Raw genomic sequence first — 6,250 nt, 5'->3', positions numbered from 1 at the left:
CACTACTGAAATATTCCAACTCTTGCATTTCACGACAGAAATTCAAAATGAACTTCGAAAAATCAAGAGAATGTAACTGTGACAAGGTAAAGCATAACAAGTCACTACTGAAATATTCCAACTCTTGCATTTCAACGAAAGAAATCCAAAGTGAACTTTGAAAAATCATGAGAATGTAGCTGTGAAAAGGTAAACCACGACAAGACACTACTGAAATATTCCAATTCTTGCATTTCATGAAGGAAATTCAAACGGAATCAGGCAACTGAGTCTCTCAAACCCCTTAAAGCTCTTTTAAAAGATACAGAAACTACTTATTTAACACAAAAATTTCGTTTTTAATGAGCACCAAGTAAAGAAAAACCACATGGAATCAGGCAATTGAGTCTCTCAAACCCCTTAAAGCTCTTATAAAAGATACAGAAACTACTTATTTAACACAAAAGTGGAGAAAGTTTAAATAGAATCGTTACTGATATTGATATTAGTGCGTAAACTACAAACTGACAAAAATATCCAAAACTTTTGTTTAATTAGCATAGGAAGCTTTTTAAATAATGCTGCGAAATCCAGAGCCCTTCCATGGAAAGATCCTCCCACCTAACCCCCAACCCCCCACACTGGCCTTGGGAAGACATAGGGGTTTTGCCCCCAACTTATGTTAATTTCTGCTCGTTTTGAGTTTGACTCGATTATTTATTGTAATTTCTTTTCGGTTTGGGTTTCATTTATTTATAGATGCTGATTAGTGCTAGTTTTTTTTAAGTAAACATTGGACCTTTCATCTATGCCGAACAAAAAAATAACTAGTTGAAGCTGTTTTTAAATTCTTCATCAGTATAAAATCAAAAACATGAAAATTCAAAATGTAAATGCATATTTCAATGAAATAATAGCCTTCTTAACAATTTAATGCCGACAAACAATGGAAATTGGTTTTCCTCAGTATTGTTTGGGAAAAAAAAAACAGAAAAAAAAATCCTGCTCCCCTTAAAAAATCACGTAATCCTTTAACCCTCTGCATCTTTAACCTTAGTGAGTTTACGAAAACATTAAGATATGTAAAAATATCGTATTTTAACTACAAAAACCGAATAAAAAAAAATCCTACTCCCCTTAAAAAACATTTGATCCTTTAACATTACATACCTATAACTATAGCGAGTTTTCCGAAAACATTGAAATATGTAAAAATATAATCAAATCTAGAGTGAAATTCAGTTGCATATGCTGAATAATATCCGTTCAAACTTGAGAAATGTTTAAGTATATCTTTTGCTTATTGAAATGATAAAGATATCAGCACCCTTAATGTATAAAATATAATGTATAAAACATTAAAAAAGCAAGATGCAAGATCAGCTGAGTCTCCCGAATAAAAATATGATTGGAAGAATATATCATGTAGAACTTGACGAATCCTCCCATTTCAATTTTAAGGCCAACACTTTCTTGTCATGATTCAATGAGATTCATAACTCTTTATTTATGTAGTGCTGTAATTATTTTGAGACCTTTAAAACACTTGAAATGTTCGTCTCAGATAATCCTTTAAACCTATGCGCCTTTAACCTTAGTGAGTTTAAGAAAAAATATTGAAATATTTAAAAAAAAGATAGAATTTTGACCTCAAAACCTTAATAAAAACAAAAAAAACTCTTACTCACCTTAAAAAATATTCTAATACTTTATCCCTGTGCACCTTTAACCTTATCGAGTATTCAAAAACATTTAAATATTTAAAAAAAAAGAATAGAATTTTGACTACAAAACAGAATAAAAATAAAAACCTCTTGTTTCCCTTAAAAAATCAACTGATCCTTTAACCCTGTGTGCCTTTAACTTTAGCGAGTTTCTGAAAACATTGAAATATTTAAAAATTTAGAATATCTGGAACAATGGGGAATTACTTGCTTTATTTCTCCTCCTCCCCTTGCACACCTGTATACAATATTTTTTCATGGAATCTTAAAGAGAGTTTTGAGAAATTTTTTAAAATTCTATTGGGTGAATTTATGCCACGTTGTAGTATACAAAAAGGGGGGAGGGGCAGAGTCTCTGGACTTTTGCAGTTTAAAACAAAGAATAATATTGGCTGCCTCCTCAAACAATTTATTGTGTGGTTTTTTATGCCATCCCAATTGCTTCTAGTAATTCTTATTAGCAATTTTCTAGTAGTTTGTAGAAATAGACCTGGTAATTACAACGGATATGCCACTAATAATATTTTTTGATAATCAGGAAATTTTCTCAAGGTCTTTACTCAAAATTATCAATTTTGACTGACAACACTACCATGGGAAGGGACATAACTCCTTAGACAATCGTTGGGGGGGCAAATAGCATTGGCAGAAACAAAAAGGTTCTGATAACAAAAACATTGATGCTCAAAGGTAAAATTTTCAATAAGACACTTTTATGATGTTAAGTGTACTTATTATATCGATCATACGACTTTGATTATTTAATCAGATACGCCAGCAATTTCATGTGAAATTTGAGTCACATATGACTGGGGTATTAAGCATTTGAATTGCAGGATAATGATAAGAAGAGGCTTAATTTCCAAGATATAACGTATAAATAAGAGATTACATTTTGATATTGTTTGACAATTTACTAAATTTTAAGGTTTTCTTTAGTTCCAAAATGTTTTTTTTTGTCATCAAGTCGAACAATAAAGCAAAAACGAAAACAACTACAAAAAAAAAAAAATTTTTATCATGAACCCTTTAATCACTAATTAGAATCATTCACACTCCTACTAATCAAAACATTAAATAATATAGTTCATAGCGTCCAATTTACGAATCTCAATACCCATTTTTAAATGTCAATCAAATAATTCTGAGTATAGTGTCCAATTTTTTAATAACAAAAAAAAAATAAGCAAATAACATGGGAATTGCTATTGGGCCAAGCAAATAGCATGGTTCTATACAGGCAAGCAAATACCGGTTTAGAAAAACTAAAATAGTGACATAATTTCACTTTATCGACCCTCAAATTCCATTATGTGAGGGAGCTCTGAATCTCTTTGAAAAGATGAAGAGCTTCTATAGAATAATGTAGAAATTGCTATGGCGGTACGCAAATAACATAGAAATTGCTAGGGCGGTACGCAAAGTATAACATTGATTACTACTCCAAAACTCCTATATTATTCTATGTCTTCCGTAAAGCGCTAGTTTCGTATAATCATAAAAGCATTGGGAAACATAATTAGTTGGTTTATTTGTACTAGTTCTATTAATATATATTAAATAGGATGTAAAGTAATAATTTTTGTCCGTTTTAAGTTTCAACTTCGCTCTTTGCTTCCCTCGAAAAACTTTTTTTTAAATTAATCTTTGTTCATTTTTGATTAAAATTTAATAAAGAAACAACGCTGCCATGGTCTTTTTTATTTATACGGAATAATTTGTGCTCGTTTTGAGTTTTATTGTCACTTCTTAGTTTCAGTTGAAAACTTATTTTTGATATAATTTCTAATTATCACGGATCTAGGGCAGATAAGACAGCTCTAAAAAATACTGCAAACAACCTTGACAGCTAAGAGAAATTTTAGTCTATACCATAAAGTTCATTATCCATACTGCACAAAACAATACATGTTTTTCAGGAACGTTTGTTTTTCGATGAGCAAAAAGCTGTTTCTACTCGGCCAATTTCGCCTGAAAAAGCCATAATAAAAACAGGGCTTTATAAATCACCTACTGACTAGCAGAAACTAGATGGCTTCTGTAACAAAAGAAAGCTGCTTAAGGGCTCATTTAAAAGCGCATATCTATACTTAATCGCTTCTTAAAAAATTGACTTGATAGTATTAACCCAAGAAATATGTTTTCGGTAGTTTCCACAACTTTTTTAAATGAAACAAGTGTCTTCTCCATTAAAATGGTCAAAACAGGTGACTTCAAAACGAAGGCAAGAGCAAAAACTAAGGAGAAACGGATGTACCTTTCCCTCAATTACTGCCGTTAAAACTAGAACACAGGCTTCATCACAGAGTGAAGTTTGAAGGTTCAATTCAAAACTGTTGATCAATCAAGCTTAATTTTTGCTAGATGTTTAGATGAAAAGTTTTTAGTTTTAGTTAATTTGCTTTCGCAATCATCTTTTACTTTTAATATGATTTCTTGATTTATGAAACTTGCTAAGAGGGTCTGGATGGGGAGTATATGTTAGGGGATCTTATAAACATCTAGTTAAGGGCTTTGGACCATAATTATTACAATGGTACAGTTTTATGCTTCCAAACTCTTCCTCTTAAGAAGTGGTACCAAAAGGGCCATTTTTAGTGCTATATGGCACTTTTGGATGGTAAAATTGATCAAAAGTACGTAGATATGAGCAATAGGTTTAAAATCTGCCTTCCCAGGATATGCTTTAAAAATGAGTGCCATTAAACATCACTTTTTAAAGTTCTAAGAACAGAAAATTACAACAAAAAATTTCTCCCAGATAATATGACATCTCTTAACAGCTGCATTTTTTCAAGGTGGAAATCAGTAAATCAATGGCCTAGTAGCAGGCCGACAGAAGACACTTGAGTAAGAAATATCTTCCAATCAGGAAAACAGTGACACACGGACCTGAAGTGAAAATGAAATCAAATCGAGGCAAAAATAAAAGAAAGGCTTCTCCCCTTTTTTATACCTCCATAGGTGAACGGTTGCAATAATAATGCTACGAATCCTAACTTTTCTGAATACTTTTGACTTACTCATCAGATCTCATTAAAACTATTGTTCGCCGCATCATAAAATCTGTGTGTTATAAAATTGAAACCTTGCAAAATAGATCTTCTGCTTAGATGAAGTACAACAAAATTGTTTTCAGCTTCACAACTTTGCTCAATCCCAATTTATAAGCTTTTGAAGATATTCAAATATATTTTCTAAATTTTGAAGAAGAAAAACATTGGTATGGCTTAAACTTCTACTAAAACAACAGGTATTGCACTTTCGGAGGTAAACGCTGAGAAAAAGAAACTGATAACTGAAAATTAAGGTAAAATGTTGTTTTGTCAAAATTTCAATAAGCATAGACCTGTTATGTAGGCAAATTGAAGGACCATCTAGATGGAAAAGGAGTGGAGGTAGGTACTTCAAAATACCTTCCCAGGACATACTTTGATACTTATGTACTATCTGGAACACTTGCGCTATATTATATAGGGAAGATTTGGGTTTCTTTCGAAACGGGTTTCTTTCAATAGAGAAATGGATCGTAAAGCGTGGTTTGCTATTGGGTTTACAATATTTAAACTATTGTTTTATGGGGTTTAGGGGTGGGAAAGGTACCCAGGTTTGGTTAGGTATTTAATATATGCTATACTTTACCCTCCCCCCTATCCCCCCTAATGTGCAAATATATAGCCGAAATTTGTTTCTAAACTATTATATTTTTATCCTATTTTGTTGTACTTAATTAACATCATTCAAACTTCATTTTTCGCGTGTGTTCCAGATAGTACATAAGTACCCATACTTTAGCCTGTATATCCATACCTGAAAGTTTCATTTTCCTAACCTAACCCCTTTTCAAGATAGCCAAAAGTAGCTAAAGTAGAATTGATACTGTTCTATTAGCTGTAAGCCGCGCGAGACAGATGATAAAAGAAACTAGTCAAACAGGTTATCTTAAAGAAGAATTGGATTGCAAACAGTGGTTTCTAACTGCGTTTACAATACTTAAACTTTAGTTTTTTGGGGTTTAGTGGGGACAAGGTAGCTAGGTTGGGTTACATATTTAATATATGCTATGCTTTTCCCCCCACCCCCCTAATGTGCAAATATATAACCGAATTTTGTTTCACAACTATTACATTTTTATCCCATTTTGTTTTATTTCATTAATATTAACCGAACTTCACTTCTTGCATGGTTTACAGCTAATAGAACAGTACCGTAGAATTTTACCGAACTTTTTTTTATTTATAAAAATGTACTATCGTAAACATTTTGGGAAACATAAGCCACAAGTTATCAATATTAATAAGCTAAACTGAATACTTACCATCTTAATCAGAATGTCTTCTCTCTCTGATCTGAATAGGTGAAAATCGTCGCTTCGTCGTTTGAAGGTCTTAACATTAAATCTACTTCTGTATTATACGTTTGAAGGTAATTGAAGGAGATGATTTTTTTTGTCAAATTGATCTTAAATCATATCATTCGAAAACAAAATAAGAGACAAATTAGGTCTTGGGAGGAGGTTTAGTTGCCCTCCAATCTTTACGGTCTCT

This window comes from Artemia sp. Qi Xiang Cuo, chromosome 12 (assembly GCF_049724085.1).
Source record: "Artemia sp. Qi Xiang Cuo chromosome 12, ASM4972408v1, whole genome shotgun sequence".
Lineage (NCBI taxonomy): Eukaryota > Metazoa > Arthropoda > Branchiopoda > Anostraca > Artemiidae > Artemia > Artemia sp. Qi Xiang Cuo.
The sequence above is the reverse complement of the archived record's forward strand: the minus strand, read 5'-3'. Positions refer to the sequence as shown.